Below are 16,540 nucleotides of genomic sequence, written 5' to 3' on the forward strand. Positions count from 1 at the left end.
TTGAAGCCATCCATGCTTGTAGCACCCACCACTTCCTGTGGCAGTGAATTCCAAGTGTTAATCACTCTTTGGGTGAAGAAGTACTTCCTTTTATCCATTCTAACCCGACCGCTCTGCAGTTTCATGGAGTGCCCACGAGTTCTTGTATTGTGAGAAAGGGAGAAAAGTACCTCTTTCTCTACCTGCTCTTTCCCATGCATAATCTTATAAACCTCGATCATGTCACCCCTCAGTCGTCTTTTCTCCAAGCTAAAGAGCCCTAAGCGCTTTAACCTTTCCTCATAGGGAAAGTGTTCCAACCCTTTTATCATTCGAGTTGCCCTTTTCTGCACTTTTTCCAAAGCTATAATATCCTTTTTAAGGTGTGGTGACCAGAACTGCACACAGTATTCCAAATGAGGTCTCACCATTGATTTATATAGGGGCATTATTATATTGGCTGATCTGTTTTCAATACCCTTCCTAATAATCCCCAGCATAGCATTGGCCTTCTTTATTGCAGTCACACACTGTCTCGACATTTTCAGTGAGTTATCCACTACAACTCCAAGATCTCTCTCTTGCTCAGTCTCTGCCAGTTCAGACCCCATCAATGTGTATTTATATTTAGGATTTTTGGCTCCAATGTGCATCACCTTGCACTTGGCCACATTGAACCCCATTTGCCATGTTGACGCCCACTCGCCCATCCTTGACAGATCCCCTTGGAGTGCCTCACAATCCTCACTGGTTTTCACCACCCTGAACAACTTTGTATCATCCGCAAATTTAGCCACTTCACTGCTTACTCCCATCTCCAAATCATTAATGAACAAGTTAAAAAGCAGTGGACCAAGTACTGATCCCTGCGGTACCCCACTGCTTACCACCCTCCACTGAGAAAATTGCCCACCTACACTCACTCTCTGTTTTCTATGAACTAGCCAGTTTTTGATCCATAAAAGGACTTGTCCTTCTATCCCATGATTTTTGAGCTTACTTAGGAGCCTTTGATGAGGAACTTTATCAAAAGCTTTCTGGAAGTCAAGGTAAATAATATCTATTGGATCCCCCTTGTCCACATGTTTGTTCACCCCCTCAAAGAACACTAACAGGTTAGTGAGACAAGATCTTCCCTTACAGAAACCGTGCTGAGTCTGCCTCAATAGGTTTTGTTCATCTATGTGCCTACTAATTCTTTCCTTAATAATGGTTTCCACCAATTTACCCGGTATCGACGTCAGACTGACTGGCCTGTAATTTCCCGGATCTCCTCTGGAACCCTTTTTAAAGATGGGAGTGACATTAGCTACCTTCCAATCCTCAGGAATGGAGGCAGATTTTAAGGAAAGATTACATATCTTTGTCAGGAGATCTACAAGTTCACATTTGAGTTCTTTCAGAACTCTCGGATGTATGCCATCTGGGCCTGGTGATTTTTCAGTTTTTAAGTTGTCTATCAGTTTTAGGACCTCCTCTCTCATCACCTCAATCTGACTCAGGTCTTCCAACACCCCTCCTGAAATCAGTGGTTCTGGAGTGGGCAAGCACTTCTCATCTTCCACAGTGAAGACGGAGGCAAAAAATGCATTTAGCTTCTCAGCCATTTCCCTATCATCCTTCAATACTCCTTTTACCCCTTGGTCGTCCAAGGGCCCCACTGCCTCCCTGGCTGGTTTCCTGTTTCTAATGTATTTGAAGAAAGTTTTATTGTTGGTTTTTACGTTTTTTGCTATATGCTCCTCATATTCCCTTTTTGCCTGCCTGACCTCAGACTTGCATTTTATTTGCCATAGCCTGTGTTCCGTTTTATCAGCCTCACTGTGACTAGCTTTCCACTGCTTAAAGGAATTCTTTTTACTTTTTACAGCCTCCATTACTCTGTTTGTTAACCATGCAGGCTTTTTCCTATACCTGTTTGTGCCTTTCCTAACCTGCGGAATATATATTTTTTGAGCTTCTAGGATCGTAGTTTTAAATAGATCCCAAGCTTCCCCAATTGTTTTGACCCTTTCTACTTTTCCTTTCAGTTTCCTCCCCACGTGTCCCCTCATATCAGAGAAATTACCCCTTTTAAAGTTAAAAATGGTTGTGTGAGTCTTTTTGGCCAATTCTCTATTTGTACAAATGATGAACTCAACAACATTATGATCACTGTTTCCAAGCGGTGCAATCACTTTTACATCTCTCACCAGGTCTTGAGTGTTACTTAGGACCAAATCAAGGATCGCCTCTCCCCTGGTAGGTTCCGTGACCATCTGCTCCATAGCACAGTCATTTAGAGTGTCTAGAAACTCAATCTCTTTTTCCCGACTAGAACACATATTGACCCAATCAATGTGTGGGTAGTTAAAATCACCTATTATTACACAGTGTTTTTGTCTAGTTGCTATCTTTAAGGCATTCATCATTTTATAATCCTCCTCTATCTTTTGATCTGGTGGGCGATAACAAACTCCCAGTGTTAAGTTTCCTTTTGGCCCCCCTATTTCAACCCATAGAACTTCCAGAAGCGAATCCAATTCACTTAGCCTCTCAATCTTTCTAGACTTTATACCCTCTCTGACATACAGAGCTACCCCACCTCCAACCCTTCCCCCCCTATCCTTCCGATATAATATATAACCGGGAATCACTGTGTCCCACTGATTTTCCTCATCCCACCAAGTTTCAGAAATACCCACAATGTCTATTTTTCCCTCCGACACCAAGCACTCCAACTCCCCGATTTTACCTCGGACACTTCTAGCATTTGTATAGAAACAGCTGTAATTTCCCTTACAAGTTAAGCCTGCATCCTTCCTCTTGCTATCTCGAGTCGTTGTCCGGCAGTCCATGTCACCAGCCATGGCCTCTGTGGACAATTTCAATCCACCTCCCTGTAGAAAAGCAACCGGTACCCCCTCACCTCTCTCAGATGAGCCAACCCGAACCAGAGACTTTTCATCTCCTGTCGGCTTTCCCCCAATATTCAGTTTAAAAGCTGCTCTGCCACCTTTTTGATTTTAAGTGCCAGCAGCCTGGTTCCTTCTCGGGACAAGTGGAGACCGTCTCGCCTGTACAGCTCCCTCTTGTTCCAAAAAGTATCCCAGTGCCTAACAAACCTGAACCCTTCCCCCCTACACCATCGTCTCATCCACGCATTGAGACTCCTGATCTCTGCCTGTCTCTCCGGCCCTGCGCGTGGAACAGGTAACACTTCTGAGAAGGCTACCTTGGAGGTCCTGGACCTAAGTTTCCTGCCCAGCAGCCTAAATTTCTCCTCCAGGACCTCACGACTGCATTTCCCCACATCGTTGGTGCCGACATGCACCACGACCACTGGCTCCTCCCCAGCACTATCTACCAGCCTATCTAAAACACGCGTAATGTCCGCTACCTTCGCACCAGGCAGGCAAGTCACCATACGGTCAGTACGCGGGTTCGCCACCCAGCTGTCTACCTGCCTAAGGATCGAATCACCCACTACCAAGAGCCCCCCTCCCACCCTGCTCAGGGATGGTTCCTTGGTGCAAAAGGAGAGCCGCTCACCAGCTGGGGAAGAGGTCCCTTCTGAGGGCACATTCCCCTTATCCTCAGCATGGTGCCCTGTTTCCCCTAGACCCTCATGCTCCCTGACAGCAGCGGGGCTGCCAGATCCAGAGTGGGACGAAGCTAACAAGTCCCCGAGAGTCTTTTCTGTGTGCCTAGCTGACTGTCTCTGCTTCTCCAGGTCAGCCACCTTGGCCCCATTCTTGACAGATCACACAATCCTCCCTGGTTTTCACCACCCTGAACAACTTCATGTCATCTGCAAATTTAGCCACTTCACTGCTTAATCCGCACTCCAAATCATTAATAAACAAGTTAAAAAGCATTGGACCAAGTACTGATCCATGTGGTACCCCACTGCTTACCACCCTCCACTGAGAAAATTTCCCATTTATACTCACTCTCTGTTTCCTGTTAATTAGCCAGTTTTTGATCCACAAGAGGACTTGTCCTTTTATCCCGTGACTATGGAGCTTACTTAGGAGTCTTTGATGAGGAACTTTATCAAAAGCTTTCTGGAAGTCAAGGCGCCAGGCGGGTAAGCAAACTACGGGCACTGCATTGTGATCCTCCTTTTATTAAATTCCACCCAGACAAGGTAGTAAAACCTAGTGTAGAGTTTCTCACTAAGACGGTATTACAGTTCCGCCTCAACCAAGACATCACCCTTCCAGTATTCTTCCCATCCCCGCCTTCATCGTCAGAACAAACACTATATACACTATATGTAATAAGAGCACCACTTAAAAAAAAATAGGACATGCAGCCATAACATTAAGAAGATGGAATTATTCTCTTATAGGAAACTTAGTACAATGTCATTTCCCAAGTACAAAATAATGGTTCCCAGGGAACCGTGCTCAACCTCCTTTTCTCTGACCACTACAGCAGTCAGTACCAAACATATACATGGAAGTTTTAGCAACTATAATAATCTGCCTGCCCCCCCCCCATCAGTTCTTATCAATTAATATAAGACTGTTTCATTCATTTCAAACCTCTACCAAAACAATTCTGTTTTAAACATCAGATTGCTTTTAAAAAATGTAATTTACCTATTCTTCTTTTCCCCATGTTCCCACTGCTAGTCAGAACTTTTAAAACCAGTTTAAACATCAGAAGAATCTCCGAATGAGACAACACCAGTTGCCCTGTCGTTTTCCTTGTGTCCTGCCATGTGGTCAGGAGTTGCTTAAGAAGAGCTGCCATTGTCTAAGAGTTAATTGTGGCAAACTGAAGGCTCTTTATATCTTTTCCCTCAGCAGTGAAAAAAGTAGCTTGGGGTATAGTGATCTGGGCTGGAAAAGAATCAGAGTGCAAAGGTCTTCTTCAGGTTGATTAAAAAAAAAGTCTAATTGTCTAGTGATGAAGGCTGGACTCTTCTTCTCCACATGTTTCCACTGCTAGCCAGAACCTGTTGTTTACCTTGTGTCCTGCCTCCCTCTCACAATCCTGGTATTCCTTGGAGGTCTCCCATCCAAATACTAGTGAGGGCTGACTCTGCTTAGCTTCCAAGACCAGGCTAGACTGGGCTACCCAGGTCAGTAAAGACTAACCCAGAGGTGTCAAACTCATTTGTTACAAGGGCGGGTTCTAACACAAACGTCACTTTGTTGGGCGGGCCATATGTGCCATAAAATGTAACACAAGGTACTGGAGATATAAACTTTATAAAGATGATTTCAGATGCTGAATGGCAATAGCAGGCATGACTGGATTAGGTGTGATATGTAGAGGGTTGTAGTCATGGAGTTATCAGCATTGCTAATGAGACAGGAAACCTAGGTCTCAATTTGGTACAGGAGAATTCAGTCCAGGAGGATGCAAAGAATAAATGGAATAGAAATAAGTCTGAAGAAGTGAGCAGTGACACATGAAAGCACATACCCTACCACAAATTTTGTTAGACTTTAAGGAGCTACTGGACTTTTAGTCTTTCTACTACTATTAGAAACCACAACATTCAAAAACCAATGGGGGAACATTTTAACCTTACAGGATGTTCAGTTGCTGACCTAAGAGTAGCAGTTCTCCCACAAAGGAATTTCAAAGAGAGATTAGAAAGAGACTATCGAATTGCAACTGATCATGAAGCTCAAGACAATGCAAACTCCAGGACTGAACTGAGACCTAGGTTTCTACTCTCATTACCAATGCCTGCTATTGTCATTTGGCGTCTGAAATCACTTCAGTCTCCAAGATATAAGGACAGATGGACTCCCATTCTAGCTGTATCTGAAGGAGTGAGCAGTCACTCATGAAAGCTCCTACCCTGCCACTAATTTTGTCAGTCATTAAGGTGCTACTGTACTCTTGCTTCCTTTCACTAATAAGGAATGCAAGCTGTGTTTTTGGGTTTCTTCCACCACCCCATCTGTTAGAACAGGAAAGGGGGATCTCTCCGAGTGCCATGGGACTCCATCTCTCTCTTCCCCACCCCCTCTGAAGAAGTGTGCAGGCACACAAAAGCTTATACCTGGAATGAAACATTGTTGAGGAGGAGGAGGAGGGGAAGAACCCCTCAGCCAATCAAGGGAAGAGAGGCTTGGCATTCTTTCTGTCCTCTGTGAAGCAGGAAATAGGAGAGACTCAGCAAAAGGAGCTGCAATGCAGGAAACAGGAAGCAGGAAGCAGCAGAGAGCCAGTTGCTCGTGGGGTGGATAGCAGTCCTGCAGGGGCCAGATCTTGTCCGCAGGCCATACGCTTGACACCCCTGGAATAACCAGTTTTTACTGCAGCTGAAAGAACCAATGGTTATTCCTGGAAAAAGCATAGCTGCTTTCTTTAAAAAAAAACCAAAAAAAAAAAACCAAGGCACAGAGCAACAACGTCAAAACATGACATTTTGCCCATGCCAAGGATGGACCTTTGGGAGAATCCACCCATGGAGCATGAGTCCTCCCCCGCCTGAAATGCCTCCCATCCTGTTCCTGGGGGCACACCCCTGGACTAACCAGTTTTTACTGCAGCTGAAAGGACCAATGACTATTCCTGGAAAAAGAATAGCTGCTTTCTTTTTTAAAAAAAACAAGGGACAGAGGAACAATGTCAAAACATGGCATTTTGTGCATGCCAAGGATGGACCTTTGGGAGAATCCACCCATGGAGAGCATGAGTCCTCCGCCGCCTGAAATGCCTCCCATCTTGTTCCTGGGGGCGGGGTCCTCTCTCCACCAAGAACAGGATTTCAGTGGGCATTTCAGGCTGCTCTAGGTGGGGGGAGGTAGGCAAATTGTGTTCCATGGGTGAAAATCTAACCTATTAACATCAATGATATTTTACTATTATATTCATTCTGCTTTTGATTGATTTCGATTGCTGGATTTTTCGAAAAATAATAAAGGTAGGAAATATGTTAAGCTAATCTCAGAGCAAGTCCTAAAATTTCTGGATTCTCAAAAAGTTGCAATTCATTACTGTACCTTGGCCTCCTTTCCCAGCTATGCCTGTTTGCTTGCTGGACTATGAACGCATTATACTTATCAGGTCTCCAGAATTTATTTTTAGCTTAGCAGATATGGCCAATTATCCCAATAAGAAAATAGAGAGCCATAAAAATCTGCTGCACTTTGCAAAGACCTTTGCTGGTACATAGCTACTACATGCATTCTCCATTCCTATAAAGCTCACAGAAGCCCTTCTCCATGTTAAAGAGCATCACATACCAGATGCAAGGCACATATAGCACCTGCACATGTGCAATATCAAAATCTTGCCTGTCTAGAAATATTTCTATTGCGAATAAATAACACAGTCTCAAACCACTCTGTGCAGCTGGTGGTGAAGTCAGAAAAAAAAGCAGACAGTTGCCAGAGATAATGGAGAAAGCTGCTACTGTCACCAAGTGCTGGCAACCGAGAGAGATATTTCCACATTCTGGACCTGTTTAAATCTTTTGAAACTTAAATTCAAGGTTAAAACGTTAAGCGAAGGTTAAGTGAAGTTCTGGGGTTTTATGGGCTTATGCTCTGCGTTTTTAATGATTTGTTAATTTTTCCTAATGATTTTATTTGGGTTTAATTTTAAAGCCACCCCAAGCAGGTCTCTGAAGAGGAAGCATATACATTTTCACAGAAAGACTAACAAGAACACAACAAAGGTGCTGCTTGATACAGAGCACTAGCACTTGCTGATTTACAATACTTGAGGTTACGGAATTGCTTTAGCGATTCTGGCAGTTTGGGCCTCTCCAATGCCTCATGTCATGCAATAAACTGGGCTGTCTGTTTCTCTTGCCCTTGGTTGCAAGTGAAACTTTTGTCTCTATCAAAGGCATCGATACATAGTTCACCTGTGACTATTTTGAGAGCGTTTAAGCCAGTTTTAGAAGCATACAACTTCATCGTGTTGCAATTAGGAGGTAAGCCTGTCTCCATAGTGAATGATTCAGAGAACTGCTGGAGTTATGAAGAGGGGAGGGCAGCAGTTTGTCAGGCGACATATCATAACTGAAGGATACCCTTAAATAAACATCTTCCTTTCCAACGCATCTCCTATTGTATTAACAAAGCCATATTAGAAGGGTGCACTAGTGCCGTCTGGTGTTCAGAAATCTTATTGCTGCACAACTGGAGCATAAAAATGGCTTGCTGTATAATAAAACTGCACCCTTGACAGTCAGGGCACTCATAAATTAGACCTGGTCCCTTGAGATGCTCTTCTGCAAAACATTAAATTATGCAGAACGATAAGCCAGACACTGGAAAACACACAACCACCAGAGAATGTCCTAAAAAACCCCAACACCCTCCTCAAACTCTTGATCATGTATACTGGTGTGTAGGGATCCTAGTATAGACCTCAGTACTGTACACTGTAAAAGGCAAAAGGCTTTCTTCTCTGACATTACAAAATGTTGCCATCAGCCTTGATTTGACTTGGCTAATGGGAAATCCTTATCTGACTCAGTACATAGCTAACTGATTCACAAATAGGTATTTAAAGACATGGATACACCAGCTATACTTAACATGATCTTCTAATATTTTTAGAGGCCTTGAGAGTTCTATCCTAGCAGAACTTTTTTGATCGTGGGAAGCTGTAAAAACAGCATTTCTTTGGCCCTCTGGACAGTTTCCTCTAACCTCCACAGAGAGTCACCTTTAAATAGTAAATAACAGAAGAAAGCCCTCAGCAACCTGACATAGGAGGAAAGGAACTAAACTTTACATTGCAACTGATTATTTATAAAGCAGCGTCAAAAACCTGAAAAAAGAAGCAAGAATGCAAAAAAATTTTTATAGTGCCCTAATTTGTTTATATAAAACACCACACCTTTTCGGCCTTCAAGGCTTCAAAGTGATTTAGATTAACCTAGCCAACAGGAATAAAGTCTAGCTGAACTGTCTAAATATCTAGCTATCTAAAATACTCTAATGTAACAAAGAAAACATCTATCAAGAATTCAGGAAAATGACACAATTTTTGACTTGGCCACTAAAAGCTAAAGTCAACACCGGACGGATATTTCTGGGAATGGAGTTCCATCACTGGCGTGCCACACACCTAACTTCCTGAAGACAGGGCACCTGAAGAGGATCTTTAAAGGAGGACAGGTTCCTGTGGGAGGAGTGGCAGTGCCAGGCTACTGAGAGCACCAGCTTTGGAAGGCTTTTTTGTCATACAGTATGGAGGGACCTTCACCTGTACATAAAGCGCTCTCTGGGCCATCAAAAGCTGGCACGATGCCCTAGAGAGCAGGCAACATATATCCACCACCCTGCAGGATGAAGCAAATTAACTTGGTAGCTGATTGATCAGCAAATGGCAAATTAAATGGAATGTGCAACAAATATACACAGTGGTTTGTAATGACAGTTTAGAACTACAGTTTTTAATATGGCATTTTACTTTTCCAAGATAGGGCGCCTTTAAAGTAATATAACATAGACACACACATACAGTATTATAAATTTTGGAAAATTTCAGAACATATGGAAGTGACCTTAACTCAAACGTGGGACTTGTTTTCCACCAGTGTATGTTCTCTTTATTTTGTCAAAGGAAATACAGTTAAATTAAGCCACATCCCAAAAGGGAGAAAAATGTGGTCTCAAGCACAATTCTAACAGACAGTGTCAAAACAGAAGCTGAAATTAAAAAAAAATGATCTCCCACACCAAAAAAGCTTATTTTCCAGTGGGCAAGCTACCAAGAACACCAGAACTGTCCTGTATGGATCCTGGGGGACTTAAAAAACTGCTTTATACCTTGTGACATTTGGATTGGACATAATAAACAGCATCACGCTGCTGCTGTTGAGAAAGTTCTTTCTAGTGGGATCTGCATAGATAGCTACTGTTTACTGGAAGCAAACACCACTGAGGACAGACGACCACTAGGTGGTGATATAGTTTCATTTCTAACCACTTGAGAATGCAAGAATGAGAAGTGAACTGAAGAACTGAGTTTCTACCTAACATCTAAAATAAGTAGCAAGCTTATGCCAACACAGATACACACAAGGTCACAGTAACAGGTAACCTTGAGCTTTTTTCATCCCAAAGACAACCTTTTATCCTCCTGCACTCATCAATGTTGCGTCCAGCTAGCCAGAAAGTCAATGTTAATCACTGTTTTCACAGTAGTGAAAATGTTCACCATCAGCACTAATCACTGTTCAATAGGTAGCAGACTGCTTCTCTTTTGAGGCAAAAGGTTCACACTTTAACACAAAATTCGGCTGAACTTGGACATTTTTCTTGCACTATATGCAAATCTTACAGAAACAACTTTGCATCCTCTTACTTATGGGTAGAACTATCTAGTTAACAGCAAAATGCCAGAATAATGATCCTCCCCCCCAGAAAACCCTGAGAAGAATGTAAGAGATGCCAATGTTGGATCAGGCCAAAGGCCCTTCCAGTCCAACACTCTGTATCACACAGTGGCCAGAAATACCAGGTGCCACCAGGAGGTCCACCAGTGGGGCCAGGACATTAGAAGCCCTCCCACTGTTGACCCCCCCCCCCAAGCACCAAGAAGACAGAGCATCACTTGCCCCAGAGCCCCTATCTATACCTTGTGGCTAATAGCCACTGATGGACCTCTGCTCCATATGCTTATCTAATTCCCTTTTGAAGCCGTCCATGCTTGTAGCCGCCACCACTTCCTGTGGCAGTGAATTCCAAGTGTTAATCACTCTTTGGGTGACTCTTCCCTTGCGGCAGATGTGTCCTGCTATGCTAGTAGGGCTCGATGGATACAAAAGCACTTGGCTGTTGCCTCCTGGGAGGAATGCTATTTTATTTATGCATGCTATTTTCTGTAAAGAGATTAAGTTCTGTGCAGGAAATTGTGACGTAACCCATAAAAGCAGCTCTTAGTAAGGGCCAAGTCTGCCTAGCCAAGTGATTTTCACAGTCTCATTTATTCCAGGTTGCTGGGAAGGGAGTGCTTTTAGAAGCTGTCTGATGCCGATGAGCCAACATTATTAACAGACTGGACGTGTTCCCATAAGCTGCACCCTGGTTCTTGACCGTCTACTCTCAAGAGCAGAGCAGAGGCTTTCCTTATACAGGGACATTTTAATGCACAAATGAGTGCCAGTGCCAGGAGAAATCTGGGCTCGAGACCCCATTCAACCCACCAGGCACACTGGGCAGTCCTGAGCCAGTCCCACACTCTCAGCCGAACTTTCCTCACAGAGTTGTATAAAGACACATTTACACAGGAAAAAAGCTGTATGCCACCTTGAGTTCCTTGGAGGAAGCATGGTATAAAAACGTGTGAAAGCATTCTAGGACTCCGGAAATGCCATAATGCGACATACATATTTGCATGGAAGCTCACGCATGCAATTTCTGTCCATCCAAAGCGGGGTGGAAACAGAAAGTGAAACAGAGCTTCTCTGCTATTGGGCTTTACCGTAATGGTACAAATATGTACTACTTGAACTGCAGGGTATCCGTTAAGAACCAGGGCTGACATTTTACAGTCAGCCCAACCAACTATGATTCAACACTTTCCCTATGTTTGAGAGGGAAGATTTTCCCATTTTTCATAGCAAACAATGGAAATAATAATATGAGTGTTTCCAACCCAAATTACTTAATTCAGATTTGTGCCAAGCTAAGTATTTTAGAACAGTACTGCACAGGTCCATTCTACATTTCTGTTTTCTTTCCATTTACATTCCCTATATGCTGATTATAAATGGATCTTTATGTAACAATGCAGATTCTCATTTAGCAACTAAATCTAACATCATGTTCCTTCTTATGAAAAACTTCACTCTAATCAAGTATTTATGCCCAGGAGATAAGTTATATATACTTGTCGCTGAACTTTGTCCACTGCAAGCAACTTACTCGTTTCCCAAAGGGAATTCTAGTTCGGGGTCCTCCCCCTCTACCTAAAGTGGTTTTTAAAAGACCTACACTTGTGTATGTACAAATACTGACCTCACACCTTAAACATTTCCAGGCAGATAATTTTAATAAGGCTGGCTTGTTGCAAGGCAACAGAAAAACAAGCTGCCACAGCATTTCAGACAGCAGAAGCAGTCAAGTGGCAATATGCATTAGCTGGGCTTCCGAAAATTAAGCAACAGTTGCTAAACACTATTTAGTCAAACAGAATTCAGGAAAAGGGGAAGCAGGCCTCTTAAGAACATGTTTTACAAGAAGGAAGTGATCATCCCCTCCTAGGCAATTTTTGTCAACTCTTTGAAAGTCATAAAACATGAACAACATGAAGTCAGCATCACCTGTCAGATAGGAGGAATGTAACTGGGTAAGCAGCCACAGTCCCAGTGTTTGCTGCAGCCAGGACCAGTGTTCCCTCTAAGCTGAGTCAGTGTGAGCCTGCTCACAGTTTTTTAGCCTCCGGCTCACACATTTTTGTCTTTGCTCAGGAAGGAGGGCTCCAGAGCACACTAATTGATGCAGCAGCCAAATGGCTCGCTCACAACTTTAATGCCAGCAGCTCACAAAGTAGGATTTTTGCTCACAAGACTCCACGGCTTAGAGGGAACATTGGCCAGGACCAAAAATAAATGGAAAGAAATGGCCTGGATTGTGGAGTCAGAATATGGTTTTCGAAGTGTGATGTTCAGCAGCAGCTCTTCAGAAGTAAGCAACCTGTGCCTCTACCCTTACTACTTTATTTCTTTCTTCATTGTCTCCTTTCTCTAACCTGCCTCATAGTTTTTTGGTGGGTGTATTACGGCCTTTCAGCGACACAGTCTCAACTGATCCACCGTGTCGATTTTTTGCAGTGGTACAGGAATGGTCACGAGGAATGCTCCCTCCCTTCTACTTGGTGAGCAACTGGCATTAAAGTTGTGAGCAAGCGATTTGGCTACTGCATGAATTAGTTTGCTCTGGGGCCCTCCTTCCTGAGCTAAGACAAAAATGTGTGAGCCGGAGGCTAAAAAACTGTGAGCTAGCTCACACTAACTCAGCTTAGAGGGAACACTGGATCATGGGCCACAGTAAGAGAAGTGCAGACAAGGCAAGTCTGGGCTTTCAAAAATATTGTGAGCTAGCTCACACTAACTCAGCTTAGAGGGAACACTGGATCATGGGCCACAGTAAGAGAAGTGCAGACAAGGCAAGTCTGGGCTTTCCTAAAAGGAGTGGGTTTTGGAAGAGAGGCTTTCCAAAGAATTTAATTTTACTTAATTTATACCTCACTTTTCTCAACAATGGGAACCCAAAGTGGCTTACAACATTCTTACCTTCTCATTTTTATCTTCACAATAACTATTATGTCGGATAGGCTGAGAGTGTGCGGCTGGCCCTAAGTCACACTGCAAGTTTCCATGGCAGAGTGGGGATTTGAACCTGAGTCTTCCAGATCCTAGTCTGGCACTCTAACCACACCACACAGGCTCAGGAGTACATAATGCCCTCCCGAGAAGCTTGTTCCAGGCACTCCACAAGAGGTTGCTGAAGAGACTACAAGTGGCTCTTTGAGTTCTACCATCTTAGGACTTCCCTAACCACTAACAAAGATCCTTTCCAGCAGCGGCTGTTAGAGAACGGGAGTGTTAATGCATTTTTCTATTCTAAGTGCTTTTTTAAAACTGAAAAGTGACCCATGAAATATATAACAAACAAAGAGTCCTGAGCATAGTAGGCTAAGTAGCGTTCCCAGACCCCTTTGGGGGCCCTCCCCTGGCACTGTTCAGCTGGCTAGGAGGGAACTTACAAGCAGCAAACTGAAGCCTGGCTTTGATTGGTAGCAATGCAGTGACGTCACTTCTGTCACACACAGGAAGTGACATCATCATGTTGCTGGTGACACAGGGGCACTCTGGAGCTTGGGCAAAAATACTATGGTAAAAACGACTTCTGCCATAGAGTTTTTTGCCCAAATACCAGAGCGTCCCCATGTCGCTGGTGACATGATGACATTGGTTCTGGTGAGCACAGGAAGTGACATCAGTGCATCACCAGTGACAGAGGCCTAGGCATCAGTTTGCTGCCAGTAAGTCCCTCGTCACCCCCTGCCTAGTTTGAATTAGGACCACGGAACATGTGGAGAAGCAGCTTCAGCCTCCCCTCTTGTCCCACTTTCCCAGCCTGAAACTTAAGGTGTTCCCTGGGATACATGCCAGATTCCCCAATGGATCAAACCCCCAGGCCACTTCAGGCTGGGAAAATGGGAACCCCGACACAACCAGAGTACTCTGAAATGAATAAAACTGCCAGTCATGAGAAATGAAACAAGAGAAAACATGACCGAGCTGAAAGTTGGGTAGACAACAATTTATGAGATCAGTAATCGCACCAATGCATGCCTTCAGCATTAAACTCCAGATTTTTAAAAATGTCTAAGAACCTCAAAGCGCTCAAAAGCTTACGCCAGCCAGCCCAATATAGTCTGTCTCATTCTTTATCATCAAATAATGAGCGCTGCATATTTAAACAGCCATTCAGAGATTTGCCAAATGACATCATGAAAGAACAAAGTATCTCAGAGAATGTATGCTAAAGAAAGAGCCATAAGTCTTCAACTTGTCAGGGGATGAGAGAAGCAAGAGTCTGGCATTTCCTTCTATGGAACATTATCAAATGATCATCTGTGATGAGCTGGGCTGCTCTGGCACGCAAACAGAAAGAGGATATTAAGATAGATTCTTCTGGCCCTCAAGGGAACACTTTAAAAAGTCTTTTTTGCTGCAACCTGCCCAGAGCAGATGTCATTTCTTGTTGTTGTTCAGTCACACAGTCGAGTCCGACTCTTCGCGACCCCATGGACCAGATCCCGCCAGGCCCTCCTGTCTTCCACCATCCTCTGAAGTTTGCTCAATTTCATGTTCGTTGCATCTATGACACTGTCTAACCATCTCATCCTTTGCCATCCCTGGCTGCTGTCACAGTCTGCGGTGGTCTGGGATCCCAGGAACGTGAAGTCTGTCACTACTTCTACGACTTCCCCTTCTATTTGCCAAGGAGTGATGGGGCCAGATGCCATGATCTTAGTTTTTTTGATGTTTCTTGTTACAACAGCAAATAGTGGCACAAGGCTGTCTGCTTACCTGGGACTTTCAAATCCAAACAGATATGCCAGCGTCATCACATGACTACTGAGCAACGAGCAACAAGCATGTAGCCCTGAACCCCTCTGCTCCCACTAGAAGGGTAGCCAACTGAGGACCCTCTGAGAATACTGATCCTGCCTTTACTAACAAGGAGAAAAACCATGGGAACCTGCATTGTTCCTTTTTGAAACCACAAAAATGCCTAACGTTCACCATTAACATAAATTCTGTGAATTGCAGCGGAAGAAAGATTTCTCTCCTTCTCTCCTTCACCCCCAGTAGTACTTGGATGCCACCATCCTTGAGCTTTCCTATCTTGGGAGAAATTAACTTGCATAGCTGAAAAATAATCAGTCCACCCCGCGCCCTCCATTCCCCAAACGTGAAGCTCAGAAGAAAAACATTACTGGTAGTCAGTCTACATCTGTACTCTTCCTAATTCTGTTTCTTGCAGGAGGAACACGGAGCTCTATTACATTTGAGAAACACCCAAAACCAGTGGGGAGGTGAAAAATGCATGTACAATATACAGATTGTATGTGAGAAGGTAGGGGAGTCTGGGTCCAACCCTTGCAGCCAGTATAGGCAAGGTCAACGCATAAGAAAATATTGTTATACAATCAAGAGCAGAGTCCATATTTCGCTCAAGGCACCACATGTCACCTTTGCTATACGCAAGATCACCCCTAATACCAAAATTACCCCATCCTTCAAGCCAGGGCTCTGAGAAAGTGGTAATTTTTGCTAGCTACCTTGACAAAGCAGAAGAAATGCAATGCAATTCATTCACACACGTTTCACTGTATGTAATAAATCGGAGAGGTGTTAATTATCCATGCAACCCTGGAAACATGGACCATTCTGAAAGGTTCTCGCACCTGCAAAGGCTTAAAGTACTGTTTCCTCTATACTGGAACTACGGATGAAATGTAATGATATACCATTTTCCCTCTACAAAATGTAGTTTAGCCACTTCTTAACTTCATCTAGGGGGGAGGGAGGTTACCGCCACAGAGCAAAGAGATGGAACAGTCAGGTTTGCTTGCCTACCAGTAATGGTGCCGGCATCTCTGTACTCCCTGTAGTCTGAGGCATCGTGTTCCACGGCTTCACTTACATAGTGCTCTTCGTGAATGCCTGCATGACAGGCTAGGACTGCATGGCTGGCTGGGTCAGGAGAGGGCACAGTGGTGGCCAAAGTGCAGTCGTTCAAAGCTGTGGCGTCCAGCTTGGCAGGTTTCACAGTGAAGTGCCAACTGCCATCAGGGGAGCCAGTGCTGGAGACTGGGTCTGGCAGAGGGATGAAAGGCAGCTTTCACTCTGGGCTCTTGCCGGCTTCCTCGAGAGATCTGCAAAACATACACCGCAAAAATTAATTCAGTTCGGGCTCCTTAAAATCAAGAGATTCCAAGCAATACCAAGATCAGTCTGGCAAACACGGAAAGATAAATGACTGAGGCACAGCAGGTGCCAAATACAGCATATAATTGCAAAAATTATTTTATTGTCAGATGCTAAAAACATCTCTTAACATCTACATTT

The 16,540-nt window shown here is 43.9% G+C and overlaps 1 protein-coding gene across 3 annotated transcripts in view; it reads right to left on the bottom strand.

Moving 5' to 3' along the window:
• The window catches only part of TRAK1 (trafficking protein, kinesin binding 1), a 97,325-nt gene extending 81,020 nt beyond the window's left edge, over nucleotides 1-16,305 (bottom strand). For 2 of the 3 annotated variants that reach the window (XM_015410466.1, XM_015410465.1), the window contains exon 1: nucleotides 16,049-16,305. The gene's annotated coding sequence lies outside the window, so the exon portion shown is untranslated. The remainder of the gene's footprint in view (nucleotides 1-16,048) is intronic. The other variant, XM_015410467.1, reaches the window with a different exon arrangement.
• Between the last annotated feature and the right edge of the window lie 235 nt (nucleotides 16,306-16,540).

Source organism: Gekko japonicus, unplaced genomic scaffold (genome assembly GCF_001447785.1).
Source record: "Gekko japonicus isolate JY-2015 unplaced genomic scaffold, Gekko_japonicus_V1.1 scaffold2102, whole genome shotgun sequence".
In the NCBI taxonomy this organism is placed as follows: domain Eukaryota; kingdom Metazoa; phylum Chordata; class Lepidosauria; order Squamata; family Gekkonidae; genus Gekko; species Gekko japonicus.